The sequence below is a fragment of the Balaenoptera physalus genome (assembly GCF_965194825.1).
Source record: "Balaenoptera physalus genome assembly, chromosome: 12".
Taxonomy (NCBI): Eukaryota; Metazoa; Chordata; class Mammalia; order Artiodactyla; family Balaenopteridae; genus Balaenoptera; species Balaenoptera physalus.
The window spans coordinates 23918664-23936521 of NC_138897.1; the positions used below are offsets into that span (position 1 = coordinate 23918664).

General features: G+C 49.9%; 1 protein-coding gene across 4 annotated transcripts in view; it reads right to left on the bottom strand.

Moving 5' to 3' along the window:
- Positions 1-17858, bottom strand: part of MAPK4 (mitogen-activated protein kinase 4) — a 180417-nt gene that overhangs the window by 78973 nt on the left and 83586 nt on the right. The window contains exon 1 of one of the 4 annotated variants that reach the window (XM_082416593.1): positions 1282-8971. The exons of the other annotated variants lie outside the window; for them this stretch is intronic. The gene's annotated coding sequence lies outside the window, so the exon portion shown is untranslated. Of the gene's footprint in view, positions 1-1281; positions 8972-17858 lie in introns of those variants that run through there. 4 annotated transcript variants of the gene reach the window in all.

Here is a 17858-nt window from a genome sequence, read left to right on the forward strand (position 1 = left end):
TAGCCAGTTAGAGACAGTGCTGGGACCACCCACTGAGCCTGTCTATGGCCTGTGCTGTGAAGTCCACCTGGACACCTAATTTAGGGGAACAAAAGAGCCACCTGGGGCCCCGTTTCATCCCTCCTCCAACTCCTGCTGCCCAAGTCAGGTAACAGAAACTGAACTGGAACACCTTTCACTTTCTACCCATATATTTGGCCTGATTCCCAAGGGCAGAGCAAACAGAAGAAATTATATATTGCTTTATGAGGGGAGATGCTGAAGCCTTCTTCCCTTTCCGGCTCCCAGTGGGCTGTAAACAGAGACGGGAATGAGCACCTAAGCAGGGAGATGACATCACCAGCAAGCTGAAGGCAGGATTTGTTCTAGATCAGCTGCAGTGCAGATAATCTGTGGATAATTAAGAGGGGCTTTATTTATTTTTAAAACTCTTTCTTCTTCCTCTCACAGGGGGAGGAAATGTGTGTGTGTGTGTGTGTGTGTGTCTCAGTGGTCTGCCCAACATGCTATCAGCAGAAACCCCGTCACCTTGGGAAGGCTCGATTCCAGCCAATCCATCATCCCCATGGCCTCTAAATACGCTCTTTTAATTCCCGTCCTGTTTCTTTGCTTGCACCTTCCTGGTTCCTGAAATATCCTGCTTCTTCCCCACTTGTTGAAATCCTGTCCGTCATTCCAAATCCAGATGAAGTCTCACTTCCTCTCTGAAGTGTCCTCAGTGACATTCCTCCCTTTTCTGAACTCCAGTGTGTTTGTGTGTATATACTGTATTTGACATTTACCATATACTAATCTGGGCTGTTATTTAACTTTTTATACATGTCCATCTCTCAACTAGGCTTTAAGTTTCTCAAGCCCAGGACAAAAAGTAGTACTTAGAACATAACTGTGAATTGCAGTTACCTGAGGTGCATTTGTTATGTCTACAAAACCGTGATGCCCACCTTCCCTAGACGGTCAGCCTCCTCCCCTTTCCATCGCTGCCCCAGTGCAACGTGTTCATTGCAACAGGGATCTTCACACAACAAACCCCAACTGCTCAGACAAACCAGTATCCCTGAACTTCAGTATCATCTGCTTAGATGCTGCCTCTCTTAGCATTTCAACACGAACAAGGCAGCTCTCATCTGACCGTTTCTCTGTTCCCATTTGAGTTTACTGTTATTCATCTCTTCTCAAACCTCCTTATTTTCTAAGTTTCCCCCTATCATTCCTCTATAATTTCTACCGTAAACCCTTTGCCTTTCCCCACAGGTGGACTGATTATGAAATGCCGATTACCTAAGAAGTCTCGGATTAGGGCTCTTTTCTTGCATGGTGTACCAAGAGGCGTGGGCCCATCGGCCCTGGAGAGGGGCACATCCGGCATCTGGATGTGCCCACCTGGGCAGAGGAGTGAGGATGGCAGCTCTTGGTGTGATGCAGCATCTCAGGGCAAAGCACAGTCATTCTCCATTTGGGGGTGGTGGCTCACAGCTGCTCTGAATCACAGGTGTGATTTGGAACCAGGGAGCTGGCATTCACGCATTCACCTTAAGAGGCGGAAAGGCCATGGGTTCAGCTGTGCTCAAATGACAGTCAGCGAGAAGAACACATGTAACTCTTCCAAGGGCAACAAGGCTCCCACAATTCCATGGTGAACATCGTAATAAACACAGGAGTAGAAATCTCTCCCCCAGGACTCCTAGCAATGGTGCTTCTTTTCTCCACTGATTTCTCACCAACTTTCCATCAGTATCTTATTTGAGGCCAATTAATTATCCTCTCATGCATCCAGCCTTTTAACATGTGGAGGCAAACCAGAGATTGGTGATGTGTGCCGATTGTCCCTTTCTGGGATTTCTGGGGCTCTAGTTTACAAAGCGGCTTTGGAGAGTCTAAATTTAGACTCACCTCCTCTGCCTGCTCTGATCCTCCCAAACCTCAGGCTGGTGGCTTTCAGCAGGAACCAAGGCCCCCAGCACTGGAGGCCTTGTCTGGAGGACATTTCCCAGATACTGCTTTCTTCCCTCTCCTGAGCACCCAAAATCTTGCAGGAAAACCTTCCCCGGCAGGGCTGATGTTCATGGTTGAACAGGCTGTACACTGCACAATTCCAGGTGGTACCATTCATATCAGTCAAGTCTGTCTGACTTGAAGTTCCATGATCCTAATTGCTGCAGTCTATATGAATGAAGTCCCTAGACCAGAGATTGGCAATTTTTTTTCTATAAAGGGCTAGAGAATAAAAATCTTAGGCTTTGTAGGACAAACAGTCTCTGTTACAATTATTCAACCTTGCCTTTGCATCACAAAAGCAGCCACAGACAATACCCAAATGAATGTCATGGCTCTGTTTCAACAAAACGTTATTTACAAAAATAGGTGGGGGGCTGGACTGGGCCAGGGGGTAAGTTGCTCTAGACCCCTGCTCTAGATCGTGTAGGAATGCCCTCTAGCTTGTTCCCAAGGAGGCACTGAAGTGTGTGGTAACCAGGCCCCTTGCCGGCTCTTTCTGCACCGTCTTCTCTCTCCTGGACTCAATCCCCTACCACCAGCCATGGTTGCCCCTCACAGTGGCACTATCCCACGCCTGCCCTCCCCGGGAGGAACCCTGGGCTTGGGATCCCACCCAGGCTTAGTTCAGCTCATCTGTAGGTTTTGTGTACTCAGGACCCAGCTCTCTGCTTTCCACAAGCTACCTTCCAGCTCTGCGATTCTATGGTGCTGTTGATGGGCCTCACTCCCAAACCCCATGTGCATCTTAACAGAGCCTTTCTGGGGAACTGGTGAAGATGACACTAGGAAGATGGGGTAACTACACACGTGGAGGGTTCACTCTGGGCCAAGGGACTGATTAGTTGGGTCTCACAAGAACCCCATGAAGTTGATATCATTCTCCCATGAAGCCCCCAGAGGGAAATGACCTTCCCAAAGTCGCACAAGTAGCCAGCGATGAATCTGGGGTGTAAACGTGGGTCTGTCTGACTCCAAAGCCCACACTTCTCATCACTGTAGCCCATTAGCTGAGCCCAAGTAGGTGATTCCCACCAAGAACCATCTAGACCCAATGTGACTTCCCAGGACTAGTGAAGGACAAATTTGGGGGATGCACACCTTGTGGGTCTTCTCAAACTAAAGCACAAGCAGCTACCCTTTCAGCCTGTGTTCAGCTCCAGTGTGGAGATCACAGTTAATGAGCCCACTAGACAAAAAGAAAAATTGAGAAATAAAACATTAAAATGAGATTAAGAGTTAAGGAAAACTAAACCAAACCAAAAAGAAAACAAAACACACAAAAAAACCCCAAACAACAACAGCAACAAAAAACCTCCGCCAAGTTCAAACAGCCATAACCCTGCCTTCCAACCAGTACCTGACCTCTTCTTTAACTGTACACCTCAGATGCCAGAGGCCCTGGCTGCAGGGACTGGCCATCCTAGAGGGTAGCTGAGCTGACCACCCTCCCGGCTGGTCCTGTAGCTGCCACTGGGCACCTGCCCAGGAACCATTCCCGCCTCCTCCAAAGGAACAGAAACCAAGTCTGGGTCAGCCATTGAGCAGCTGAGCCCAACTCAGGGTTGACTCATGGTTAGATGACGGGTCTAAACCAGGGCTTCTCAACCTCAGAATGATTGAATTTTGTGCCAGGTCCTTGTCAGCTGCAGGGCTGTCCTGTGTACTGTAGGATGTTTAGCAGCACCCCTGGCCTCTACCCACCAGATGCACTAGTAGCACCTCCCAGGTGTGACAAGCAAAATGTCCCTCAACATTGAAAACTATCACCAGTGGAGAAGGCACAAAATTACCCCTAGTTGAGAACCACTGGTCCAAAGCAGCAGCCTCCAGCAGTATTGGCAATTGCACAGAAGAGTTATTTGTTTCATGGCGCTATACGGTACAGGGTACGGTAACGCCAAAAGTTTAGCAACCCCGGCCTTCCTCCACTAAATGCCAACAGCGCCCCCTGGTTCCTGTGACAGTCTCACACATAGCCAGAATCCTAGAGGGCAATGACATCTCCCACACGCATCCCTGCTGAGGGCCACGAATCTAAGTCAATCGTGCTAACCCAACTCGCCTTTGGCAATGGGTGGTTTAGAGGTGATCATATCACCCAGTTCTGGACAATAAGCCTTAAAGGCACTAGAGGGACCTCACTGAAAAAGTTTTCTTCTTCCCCTACTCCCTGTCCTTAGATGCACTTGTAGGAAGAGGTGGTGTTGGTGCCACAGCAGCCATCTTGAGACCATGTGGGGACAAGCTTGGAGACCAAGCTAGCACACCAGAGTTGGCAGATGAGCATGGGGCCTTGTAGACATCGCTGAGTAGCTGAGCCAAGCCTGGAAATGCCTGCCTCCAGCTTTCTTGCCAAGTGAGATGGTCAAGCTCTATTTTTAAGACATTTTTACTGTCTTTTTTCTTTTAACCCGAAGCTGTCACTGTCCACCTGATAGTAACCTGCTAGGTACATGGTTGGTCTAAGTGGGAAATAAAGAGATGTAGAACATATGGCTCCTGACCTCAAGGAGCTTATATTCCTATAGGGAGAGAAGGACCACATAACAATAACAGAAACAGTGCAAGAATATTCGGGGACCAACTTCATAGTTCCACTGCAAGTGCAGTAAGAGGACCAGGAAGATCAGTCAGAGAAGCCTCCTGGAGGACGGGGAAGGCAGCTTCCAAGACGGCCACCAATGGTCCCCGCCTCCTAGCTTCAGGCTCTGTGGAATCCCCTCCCCTAAGCATGTGTGGACTTACTGACTCACTTCTAAGGAACAGAATATGGCGGAAATAATGGGATGTCACTTCTGAGATCAGGTTATGAGAAGACTGTGGCTTCCGTCCCAGGTGATAGCTCTGGGGGAAGCCAGTGGCCATGTCATGAGGCAGCCCTGAGGGGAGACCCGGGTGAGTTCTTGCAACGGGATCTTCTGAGGCCCGCCGGCCACCACGTGAGCGAGCCAGGAAGCAGATCTTCCCCAAAGTGAGCTTGAGAGGACTCCAGCCCTTTCCAGTGGCCACGGCCCCACTGAAGGCTCACAAGAGACCTTACACCACAGGCACCCAGCTAAAAGCTGTGCCCTAATTCCTGACTCACAGAAACTGTGTGACAGCAAATGCTGTTTAAGCCACTAAATGCGGGGGTATTTATTATAGACAATAGGTAACTAACGGAGAGGAGGGACGCAGAGACCTCGGCTCTTGACATGTCCAAGATGGAAAAGATGCAAACTTGGCCTGAAATCTTGAGGCTTTGGGCAGTGGGTCCTGGGTCTTACCTGCCTTAGAGCCCATCAGATTCCAGAGCCAGACAGAACCTTGGGAAGTCAGCAGGGTTGTTGCAGGGGGTGGCGGTGGGGGAATCTTACCTCCCTTTTTTCACTGACTTAACCCCGGGGGGTGAGTCCTGTGTCTGGCACACAGTGAGGATTTCAGAAATAAATACCAGTTGACACAGGAATGGCTACGTTGTGCAGCAAGATTAGGATTATGACAAAGTATAACCCACATGGAAAGACAAATTTTTAAAATGTGCCCCTGAGGCGCAGATCAGAAAGTTTTTGAACCCCTCCAAGGAGAGTGGGAGATAAAGCTGGGGGGCTCAAGCACAGATGCCACACGAGCCCCAGAAGAGAGGTGACCAGGAGGCGTTTCCTCACCAAGGAGAGGACTGCTAGCCCAAGGCAGTGGTCACTGCCTTACCTCTGATTTTTAGCATCGGGGCTCCCAGGAATCAGGAGAAACACTCTTCCTGGTCTTCCAGCTCTTGAAATGAAGTACCACTCCCCCGACCCAGGAGGCGAACAGGCTGGATGTGTTCATGGGCAGTAAGGTACCCGAGTCTGGAAGCCCCTTCCGTTTGTGGAAACCCACGTGCACGGGCAGATAGCTCCTCCCCGTGTTATCACCCATGGGGCCAACTCAGGCTGCAGTGTCCCGAGCCTCTCTTGCCCCCAGGACCACTCCAACCGAGGTCCCGGGATCCCGTTCATACACCAGCCGGCAGGGCAGTAACCAACCCAGGCCCAGAGCACTTCTTGGCCTAAAACATGTACGTCTCAGGCAGGGAGCCGCTGACAGGCGCCCCAGCGTGCATCCTCCCCTGAGATGTGCAAACCCCTTAATGCCCCTTTGAGGCAGCGAGGCCACTGGCCCTGGTTGGTTTCCCTTATACGGTTTCCTCCAGAACGTGCCGGTGGGGATGCCACCGAGTAAGAAACAGGAGGGGAACCTCTTTTATCCTCGTCTCCCTGAGGGGGGATGGGAGGAGAGCTACAGAGGGCTGGAAGGAAAAAACGAGTGGCAAGAACACCAGACTCTGGGATTACCGCCTCCCCCAAAAGCAAACGCTGGGAAGTATTCAGTTCAGTCTTTCCTCTGCCTTTTTCTCTTGAAAATTACGTAACCAGCCAGGGAGAACAAAGGCTTCCCAAGCCTCCCAACAATACTGAAATAGCACGGAGAGAAATTCCGGAGGCCTCATTTGGAGCTCTGATGCCCACATCAGTGCAGAGCTAGGGGCGGGCAGTCCGTCTGGGTCCCCGAGTGTGGGGTGTGGGTGCTGGTTGCCACGGGAACAGCACGGGGGCAGGGGCTGTACCTGCCTAGGCTTGAGGCTGGGAGTCCGACTTTCGGATCACCAGTGTGTGAGGGTGTGTGTGTGTGCCAGCATTTAAATCCTTCTGATTTGAGACAACTCCTACATTTGACCTTTGTAGACGCAAAGGGAAACTTCTCATTTTTCTTTCTTTTTTGTTTTTTTAAAGGAAGGAAACCTGGCATCACAGAAGATGTTGGCCTCTTTCAATATCTAAATCAGGACAGTTATGACCTAAGTGGCTAAATAAGGTGAGCCTCTTTGGGGCTTGCTTTGTTTGGACTGTATTCTAAAGGGTAGAGATCCCAGCCAGGGCCTAAGCTTCTCAAAAGCAGAGCCTGCATCTTTCATTTCTCCCACACTTGCTTTAGCCCCCACTGCAGAGTGCCCACGGGCCCCTGTGCCTTCCTGAATTCCGAGATTACTCTCTGTGAGCCCAGATTTCATGAGAAAGTCACTTCCAGGCACATGGTCCGCCTCAGCTGCCATTTATCGAGGACCTACTATGTGCTGGGCACGGTGACACACGTTCAATGATGTTTGAACTTTCACAGCACACTGCGGGGAACTATTCCCTGACATGAATGAACACTGTGCCAGTGATTTGGGCATGGTAGGCACCTGTTTCCTCCTCTTGCTTCCGTTTTGAGAGAGTGGAAGTAACTTTCTCAAGATCACACACTAGAAAGGGGTCGAGCCCGCTTCCTGATCCAGGCTTGGTTGCAACACCAGTGCATTCTGTCATCTCCCATGGGGACTTCTGTCATGGAGGGTCCCACCCCCATCCCTCTCACACTGGAGTGCTTGCTTTCGTTTTTCTAGTTTCCCCAGTTCCTTGGAGAAGAAGCATTTGCCTTCCTCCTTTAAGTCATCTTGGAAGCTGGCATCGCTTCTAAAGGTCTCAGCCTCTAACCTCATAGTTTCCTTGACTCTACTCACCAACCATACAAAATGTCTTTCAGTCCACTGAGGCTGTCATCTTCTCTCTTGCCTCTGGGCCTCCACACAGGCTGTTCCCCCTCCTTTTCCTCTGGCTAATTCTTATTCATCCTTTGGGTACAAGTTTAAATGCCCCTTCATCCAGGAAGCTTTCCCTGATACTCCTTTCCCTCCCCAGACTAGCTTATCTGTCAGGTTGTGTCCTCCCCCTCCCCCTCTCATATCACTTTCTCCCTTTCTGTTTCAGCTTTAATCGCTTGTCTTCAGTGTTTGATTGGAAGCTTGGTGAGGGCAGGGACCCCTTCACGTGCCTCACTCTAGCCCCAGTGCCTAATTCCTAACCTACTCAATAATAAATAATACTTGGGCAGAACAAATGCATTCTGAGAAGCCCCATGCTCCAGAGCACCATTGACAAATTCAAATTTGTGAAACTCACTTCTTTCCTCCCCATTAGAGATGCCAACCAGATGTGAGAACTTCACAAGTCTTTTCTGACTCAAATCCTCTGTGCAGGGCAGTCCCTTTAATAAATTTCATAGAGTTCTTGACTTCTTTCACTGGCCTGCTTCTCACCCAGTTACCCAGCCCATTACCCAGCAAATGTATCACACACTACTCCCTCCTAGTCTCATGGAGGCTGATCATTTACAGGGGTTGCACTCAGAGGTACAAAGAAATCATTCATAGAACAGAAAAATGTTCCCTCTCCTGGTGATTGCATCTGCCTGTTCACAAGTGACAGAAGAAGTGGTATTTTGACAGCTCAGGTGACAGCAACAATGTCTGGCCCACACGGGACTGTCATAGCTGAGGAGGAAAGCCATAGGCTGGGAGCCAGGAGGCCTGAGGTCGAGTCCTACCACTGCCTGGGAGCTCTCTAGCAAGGAGTTTCTAATCTGTGAAGTGGGAATAACCATACTTCCCCACTTACTCGTGGGAATCAGAACAGGGTGGTGATCTGAATATACTTCCAAAAGTATTTCGCACAAATTGGAAGTAAGTCACGACCACGAACCAATTATACTAAAATTAAACCACTTCCACAGTGATGTTAGCTGGGCTCTAAGGGGTCGGAACTGTTACCCTTTATCACCCCTTCACAGTCCTCCAAGAGTGAGTGGCCTCTGCATGGGAAGACGTGAGTATTGGTTCACTAGCCATTGCACAGGCGTTTTGAGTCCTTTTTTTTTTTTTTTGGCAGGGGGCAGGATGAGGGGAACTTTAGGCTAAATTATCCCTGTCTTCTCTTATGACCCAGAACACACTGAGACACCCAGCCCGGGATGGAGTGTCTAGGAATGAATCTACAATGAATCACTGCAATGGACCGGATGTTTGTATCTGCGCCCCACACACAATTCATATGTTGAAATCCTAACCCCCAATGTGACGGTATTAGGAAGTGGGGCATTTGGGAGGTGATTAGGTCATGAGGATAGAGTCCTGATGAAAGGGGCCCCAGAGAGCTCTTTCACCCTGTTTGTACCATGTGAGGATACAATGAGAATCAACCATCTACAATCCTGAAAAGGGCTCTCGCCAGAAGCCGACCGTGCTGGCCCCCTGATCTTGGACTTCCCAACCTCCAGACCATAAGAAATAAATTTCTGTTATTTATAAGCCACTCCGTCTATGGTTTTGTTGTAGCAGCCTGAACAGACTAAGAGACTCACCAAGGGGCTAACCAAGTCCATCACGGGGAGGCCATTTGCTCTCACTTATTAACTTCCACGTATCCATCACCCTCTCCTCTGCTCTCCTTGTGAGCGCCTCCTTCACTGAAAGCTTATTAGACCCCAAGAGTCAGAACCCCATGCCACAGAGATAACATTGTAGGAACCTGACCCATTGGAGGGGAAACGTGCTGATGGGGTGCTTGTTTTTCATTTTCCTCCTCACTCTAGCAGGAGAGATACTGGGAGTGTCACTGGCCTCTTAGGAACAATGAACTCCCACAAGCCTGTGAGGGTTTCCACATGCACATAAGCCTCTTACGCTCGATGGTCAGGGCCATCAAACCCCACCGGACATGGAAGGGGGAGGGAAGGAAGTGATCAGCTTTCCGACAGATCATGAGCTCCCTGGAGAAGAAGACAGATGGCTCCAGTGCCTGGGAGGGGAGTGGAGGAAGGTTGGGAAAGAAAGCAATGGAAGCAAGAGAGCAAGAGGAAGCAGGGAGGTGGGCAGGGGACGGACGAACCCCCCCCTCCCCGACCCTGGGGTTCTTAGCTGAATGAGGCGAAGACCAGGAGCCCTGATGGTGGCACTGGGTTTCCCGCCAGCTGGCGTGCGTGTTCTTAGCTGATTTTGACTTCATCCGGAGAAAGGTGACCATCCCGGGTGCCAGATCAGTGCCAGGTCAGTTCATACTAACTGCTCCCACCGCTGCCAGATGAGGAGACTGAGACCCAGAAAAAGGAAATAACTCTTCTAAGGTCACTCGGAGAGGCGGGAACCCGGCTTTGTAGAGCGCCCAGGCTGCCGTTTTGGGGCGCAGGCCCTTCCAGGTGTTTCTTGGGCCCCACAAGCGATGACCTTATGGATCGCCAGGACTGCCTCCATCAGTGAGGAAGGGGGTCCTGACCCAGCTACCAAAGAGCCGCGCATGGCAAGGACTGGCTGTCGGGGAAGGAGCAGCCCCCTCTCCTCCTCAGATAATTAAGTGATCATTCTGTATCAGGGAAAAAGAGTCCCATACGGACCATGTGGCAGCGGCTGTCAACCTTCCAAACTGGAATCCTCTCCTGTCACTAAGAGCAGAGCTGGGAGGCAGGCTGCGCCGGGGGGTGGAGAAAGGAGGGGATGGTCCCTTGGTCCTGGTCCCCACTGACGATGTGTAGGGCTGGTGCCCAGCTCGGTGCCCGGCCTTTGTAGGGACGGAGCCAGTGTTTGCTTCATCAGGAAAGCTCCAATTCCATTTTAGACCGAGGAGAGCTGAGCCCCCAGAGGCCAGGAGCAAGAGACGCCCCTGTCTGTTCACGTGCAACCAAGACAATGAACGAGTCGCAGGGATGTGGTCAGTCTCATGCCTAAAGGCACTTGGGAGAAAGCGAGCACTCAGAATCCCAATGATACAGGCGAGGTGGGGCGCAGGTCGGAGGAGCAGGGTTGAAGAGCAGGAACTAGGGAGAGAAAGAGGAGGCGGCCAGGGAGGAGGAATGAGGAGAGAGAAGGAAGGGTAACAGGAAGAAAGAGGGACCCCGCCCCCACTCCCAGAGGCCTTCTCCTGCCTCCTTAGTGAGTCGCTGGGCTGTTGTTAGCACTTGGCACACACAGACCATCCTCACAGCTCGGGAGCCTTAGACACGCACATCAATAAAGTCCTCATTGCAGAAGATGCTGGAACCTTGACAAGAGCAGCAGCGTGACCAACACAATGCAGCGCGTTACCTTGACAAACATAATGGTGCCAGCAGCCACCAACTCCACAGCTCTCCCAGATACAGGGAGTCCTGGGCAGGAACTGGATTTTACCTGCTCAGTGTCATTAGCTGGAAACCTGGATCAGGCTGGCACCGAGGCCAACACAGTGTAAGTATTTGGGTGGGACAGTGACGCAGCGAAGCATTCCTTCACCTCTCCCATTCTCTGCAGACTCCAGAAAAACGAACCTCGGGATTTAATGAGTTCTGAAAAACCAGCACAAACCAGGCTCTGTGTCCTTGTTATGCTGCAGTTCTCAGGTGCCAGGAACAAGAGCAAAGCCGATGGGTACGGGCAGGGGGCTGCCTGGGGAAGGGCTCAGCCACTCCCAGGCTTAAAGGTAGATCCAGCCTCCGAGCCACCCTTTGGGAGGAAGGCTACTGGGTAGACATTGCCCTCAATATCTACCAATGCTATAGGGCCAGGGCAAATTAGGGCTCAAAGGAGTAGGTAAGGCAGTTGACTGGGTGGGCATTCTGGACAGAGCTGCCTTCCAGAACATGAGGGAGGAGGTAAGGCCAGACAGTAAGAAGGGGTGGCTGGAAGGAGCTGCCCCCTCCAGCACTGGTCCCCTCTCACTCGGAGTAAGCAGAGAGAGATGATTGTCGTCCCCTCGTATCCATGGGGATTGGTTCCAGGAACCCCTGTGGACACCGAAATCTGAGAATGCTCAAGTCCCTTATATAAAATGGCACGGTATTTGCATATAACCCACACACATCCTCCTGTATACTTTGAATCATCTCTAGATGACGTATAATCCCTAATACAATAAAAATGCTATGTTACTAGTTGCTGGAGTGCAGCAAACTCAAGTTTTGCTTTTTGGAACTTTCTGGAAAGTTTTTTCAAATGTTTTTGACCTGCAGTTGGTTGAATCTGCAGATGTGGAACCCATGGATACAAAGGACTGACTCCCCTGCTCACCAAGGGTGGTGGGAGGAACCGCTACCCACCCATCAGTAAGAACCTCCTAGGTGGGAAGAAGGTTGCTTTTACAGTAAGGCTTTATATTACCAATGACAAAAATCACTTTCTTTTTTCAAGCAACAATGTAACTTGTTTTTAATTTAGAATCTGTTTCAACTGCCAAAACTGCGAATTAGGATTCCAAGCGCGGGCAGATAGAGTCTCGGGATGTAGTGCCTGTGCTCATGAGGCCAGGCTTCAGGAAGCCTGGAGAGAAGTGCAGTGTGGGTCTCATCAGGATGGAGCCAAGGGGTCCTGCAAGAGTCCTGACCAACCGGAACTGAGGTAGAGGGTTCGGGACCCAAAGTCCACCCGCATCCCTTTGTTCAGTTTTATAAGGCGAGATTTTCTTTGAAATAAAGCAAAAAGCAAACCAAACACTGACTTTGATAGTCATCTTTTTGACCTGTGGATCGATTTGTTCCGTCTTTCTTCGACACAACTGCAGAAAGGGACGGAGTGCCAGCTTCCACCCCACGCTCACCAGGCTCCGAGGAGCAAAGATTGGCTCTGATTTCTTTTAAAGTGCCAGAAAAGATGACTGGGACTAAGGCCTGGAAAAAATCTTAGATACCTGTGCCTGTGCTCAGGGTGTTCTCTGAGCCTGGACTTGCCCTTTCTCTTCCCACTCCCTGCCAAGGTCTCCTATGGGATCACCTCCCAGGGGAAGCTGGTGAGGGCTGTGACCAGAGTGAATAGAGCTGAGGTGGTGATATGGGGGGAGATAAGACCCTATCTTGGAAATACTGCCATCTGTCCCCTTTTCTTCAGCCAGACTGCCTTAGTTTAGGTCCTGGATATCCTGACATGTCCAGAGTCTGCATCCTACCACCTCTAGCTTTTGTCCCCACTGTAGAGCGGGGTGCGAGACCATTCACATTTGCTTTCCTGCAGCTGAGAGCACTGTAGCGTCTGTGGCTTCCCTCCGTGAACAGGTTTAGAATGAGTGAATGAATGAAGTCCCAATGGCCCCCAAATGGTCTCTCTACCACCTTCCTGCATCCTCTTCAATCCATCCTCCTTTCTGCTTCCAATTATCTTGGAAACACAACTGATCATTTCATTCTCCTGTTTTCAAAAGGTTTTCAATAGCTCCCCACTGCCCAGAGATTAAAGCCCAAGCTTCTCACACAGCCCCTGCGTCAGACCTGATCTGTCTTCCTGCCTCACGCCCAACCACTCCCTAAACTGCACCCCACGCTGCAGTCACACAGACTGGGGCGATTGTTCCTGACTTTCCACCTTCCCAGAACATGCAGCCCGTATGTTGGTGATACTGTCCTCTTTGGGTCCCTGAAGCAGTGCTACCCTAATGTCGCCCTGCCGTCCTCGGAGTAAACTCTCTCTTCTCCAGAATCATGAAGCACTATGCCTACACCTAAGGCAGTAATCTCATGGGGTTGTACCTCTCTGTAGGTCCTTCTTCCCACTACTGGGAATCCTGAGAGCAAAAGCACAGTGGCTGCTTCATCCTTATATCCCCAGCCTTGTACAATTCCTGGCATACAGTAGGTGCTCAATAAAAAGCTGATGAACAAATAAAGAGATGGGTGGGAATGGAGCCAGGGACTTGAGAGTGGAAGTGTTTGGAAGAGGTGCTTGGGGGAAGTGCACAGAGAGGCACATCCCCCGGAGGGGCGATGTGCTGCTGGAAGTGTGGTCGGTTCTCTGGGACACGAGCGGGATGGTCACAGGAACAAGGGAGCAGTTGAATGGTGAGCACTGAAGACTGGGCCGGGCTTACAGACCGCACTGGGGCCGCCAAGGTGTGGGTGACAGTGAGGTCAGATAGGAGCTGAGCGGAGGTGTGGAAACAGATAGTTGCCTTAGTGGGAGTGTTGCAGGGAGTCCAGCGGAACCGAAAGGAACTGGGATCAGAGAAGGTATTTTGCTGGCAGGTTCCTGGTAACTGCTCGCTTTCAGGTACCACACCGGAGGCGGGGCATCACCAGCATGGTAGGAACAGACCAGCTTAAGCAAAAATAAACCCAGAGAGCAACTGCATGCCATTCCCTTAGGTGTTCATTTTTTTTTTTTCTTCTCCCAGCTTTCAGATCATCACACTGACAAACTCACGATGCTAAATTCAGGTTGTTTACCAAGGCTACCTCCTCAGGCTCGTCTGTCTAGTTCCCTTCATTCACCAACAGCCACACTGAAAGATCACATAGCTGAGTCTTCCCATGAACTGTCTTGCCCGATTTTTCTGGAAGCTTCAGCTGCCATAGGCAGTGTGCCATATGGCAGTGTGCCATAGTTCTTTTATTGTGTGGTAGTCCCACAGATAGCAATAAAATTAAAGGTGAGAACACATTTGCAAAGCAACTTTCCACTCTCCAAAGCATTTGCATGTATTTTTAGTATTTAATACTTTCATGTAATATTTACTGAGCATCACTTTGTACCAGGCAGTGGGGAGGACCCAGGGCAAATCAAGCAGACACGATCCCTGGCCCCAAGGAACTTACAGTCTGGGGGTGGAGAGGTAGATGTGACACAAATATTGGCACAAATAGTGTGTACGTATGATTACAACTGTGATAAATGTATCATGGGAAAGTACAGGATGCTATGAGCAGGGGTGACAAGGAGACAATTACTTTGGTGAAAAATGGCAGATTCCCTGAAGAAGTGACATTTAAACGGAGACTTGAAGAGTGAGTAGAGGCTCCCCAGTAGGTGTGGAGAGATGGGAGCTCTGGGCTGGACACCCTGGGGAGAGTGGCCCTCGCAGGTGCTCTGACAGTCCTGGCACAAGCCCATGGCCCTCGGGCCCACCTTGGCTATGCTCGGGCAGTCCGAGCGGGATGGGGTGGGGCTTGCTGAGGTGCCCCCCGCTTCATCCCATGTTCCCGGCAGCCCCCTACTCTGACTGACCATCTGCAGGTGTGCCCCCAGGTGCACAGGATGAACAACATCACCTGACTCTCAAAAAACAGCCAAGAGTGAACGACCCTTGTAATGTCCCATTTATTTTTATGAAGAGCCTCGCATAATTTTCTGGAAACTGCCTGGAGGAGGCAGTGTCTCCCATGGAGAAGGTGACCATCAGGTGCAGTGGAGAGCCTCTGGCTTATGAAAGAACTCTGGGTTCAAGTCTGACCTCTGCCACTCATAGATTACATGACTTTGAGCCCCAGTTTCCACATCTGTTAACTAGAATATTAATACCTTCCATATTTATCTCACAGGGTTTTTGTTAAAAGCAGTAGCCATGAAGGCAGTGTGTAAAGTAAATATCACATAAAAGACTGCTGAAATAATAATCATGTAGCTATTATTTACCTTCCCACACTAAATAATAACTGGTAACAATGTACTCCATCTCATTTAACTTCACAATGATATTCCCAGGAACATACTAGGATACTGCAATACTGATGTATTGCTTCCATCTTACAAACAGGAAAACTGAGGCACAGAATGGCGAAGAACTTGCTCAAGCACACCCAGCTGGGAAGTGGCAGAGCAGGGCTTCAAACCCCAGCAGTCTGCCTCCAGACCCCACGCCCTCACCATTAGGCTATGCTGCCTGAGTGAATTAAATGTCCCAGGGCACTGACAGCTAAGAGCTGTCCCAGTAACCAGACGACGGAGCTGGTGTGCAAAGTGACACCACTAAATTGCTTGCTACGTGCCGCTTGACAAGGGACTGTCTTTCTCTTGCTTCCCTTTCCTTTTGTGACCAGGGACAGCAGTCAGATTAATGGGCTCATTGTAAGAAACCCCAAGAAAGGTAACTAGCTCCCGTCGCTAGTATCAGATGGCTATATATAGTGTTTAATAATCACACAGCAGCAAGATCCTGCACAGATGCTCACAAGCCCATCCTTCCTGCAACCGCAACGTGGCAAACTAGCTAGTCTCTGCCAACTTCGAGAGCTTGTGGTGCTCTGCCCAATTCTAGGGCCATTTTGGATGGCACGTTGGCATTCATCCCTCATCTTTAATCCCATAGCCTTAAATGTGCAGCAGAAAGATCCCTCACCTCCCACCACCCCTCTCTCCACTCTCTCCCAGCCACCCCATTCCCTCCACAAGCACCTTTCTTTCCTGCTGCCCCATCTTCCCTCTTTAGATGGTTCTCCCCTGCAAAGCCTCATCCCATCCCATATTCTCCACTGCAACTCTGAACAAGATCCTCTCAGAACAGCTACTTGGGAGTTTAGAGAAGGGGATGGGGGTGGTGGTGGTGGGAGTGGGTGGGAGGATGAGGGAACAGCCAGTCATAGGTAAATGGTCAGGAAGCATCTATCCGATGGTTCCAAAGTCAATTTCTAATCCTTTTCTTTCTCTGCAGTGTCCTGTCTACCGCCTTTTCAAACACTCCTACCCCTCCCCATTAGCACCTACAGAAGGGTTTGAGTCCAGCTATCTATACTTCTCTGAGACTAAGATACCAGGTTCCCTCTCCCAGGGGATCTAAATTTTAAGCTTTATCTCTAACCATGGAAAGAAAACCCATGTCCTAGTTAGGAAAGGTTAGGCATCGCCTTGGTTATTTAGGGGAATGGTAAATTGACATCAGGGAGTTCATTTCCTGGGCTGCCGAGAAAAAGGAGAAGAGAGGGTCAAGCAGCCCCTCTGAGCAGAGGGGTGGAAGATAGTGTAGTAGTGCCCCACCCCCCAAAGCACAGCTGCCCGTTCTCCCTGTTCAAACAACTCCTGAGTCTTTTGCTTGCATGACTGAACAGGTTTGGGGCCCTCCAGATACCAATGACAGGTGTGATGTTGTTCCCAGCCATCAAGCTGATCCTAGCCACTGAGTGGTTCCAATCTGGTGATTACCTTCCCTTCTCCCACCCCCATCAATCCCCCTGCCAGACCTGCTGACATCAGCTCTCCCCTTCTCCCTCAACGTCCCAGGTGTTATTTACAGAGGGAGGCTGTTACCAAGGCAACCGAACGTGGCCATTATTTTACACTATCATATTCTGTTCTTCCCGTCCCTCTTCCCCCTACCCAAATGAAAAGTTATCTAAGCAAGGTCTCCTCTCCAAAGCAGAAACGCCAAATCTTCTTGCACTCAAGTCCTGCTGGGAGGCAGCTGCAGAGAGAGGGGGAGGCAACTTAGATGCTGTACTAGATGTGGACCAAGCAGGCATTCGTCTCCCTTTCCACTTAGATGGCATTAAAATGCTAGGAAGGGGGTCTTTAAATCAATATAAACCCATAAAAGTGAAGAGAACAGAAGGGGAAAGACCAGAAGACAAGGGATTTTAACACATTCCTGAAAAGTTGAGAATTTGGAAGTCTCAGCTCAGAATGCACACTGGGGGTGGGGCAGGAGCAGGGTCAGCTGAGAAGGATGCTCTCCAGCTCCACTGACACCTGGAGAGGCCCCAGGTTGAGGTCAAAAGGCAGGTGGGAAGTAATTCCTGAAACTGTGGAATTCCGTGAAGGTTTGCCTGTGAAACCACTGGATGCCCTCCCCCACCACCACAACTGCTGTGTGTAGAAAAGCAAGTAGTTCCTGCCTCCCTCCCCTTCCCACTCTCTTCTTAAACCCCAAGTTCTGAGGGGCCATTGTCGTTGTTTGCAATACAGAATCAGGGATGGGATGAGAGTTACTGAGGGCGGGGGGGACATTTTTTTTCACATTTTTTTCATAATACAAATGAATCTGACATTTACTGGTTTTCAACTTTTAGAATCAATCTACAGGTGAATAGGCCACAAAATGTAAGTGTCATCACCTTTGACATGTAAAAAAAAGATCCAGTAGAAAAAAAAAGTTTGGAAGGTGGAAGGGAAAAAGGAGGGAAGGAAAAGGAATATATTCTCATTCCAAGTTGAGAGCTACTGCTGAAATCTGATGGAAAGAGAAAGGAAGTTAAAGATAGTGAGTATAATATAAGGACTTGAAGTTAAAGGATAAATATAAGCTCTTTAAAAAGTGATAATTACTATCAAAATCAAGTAAAGACGCTGACCACAATGC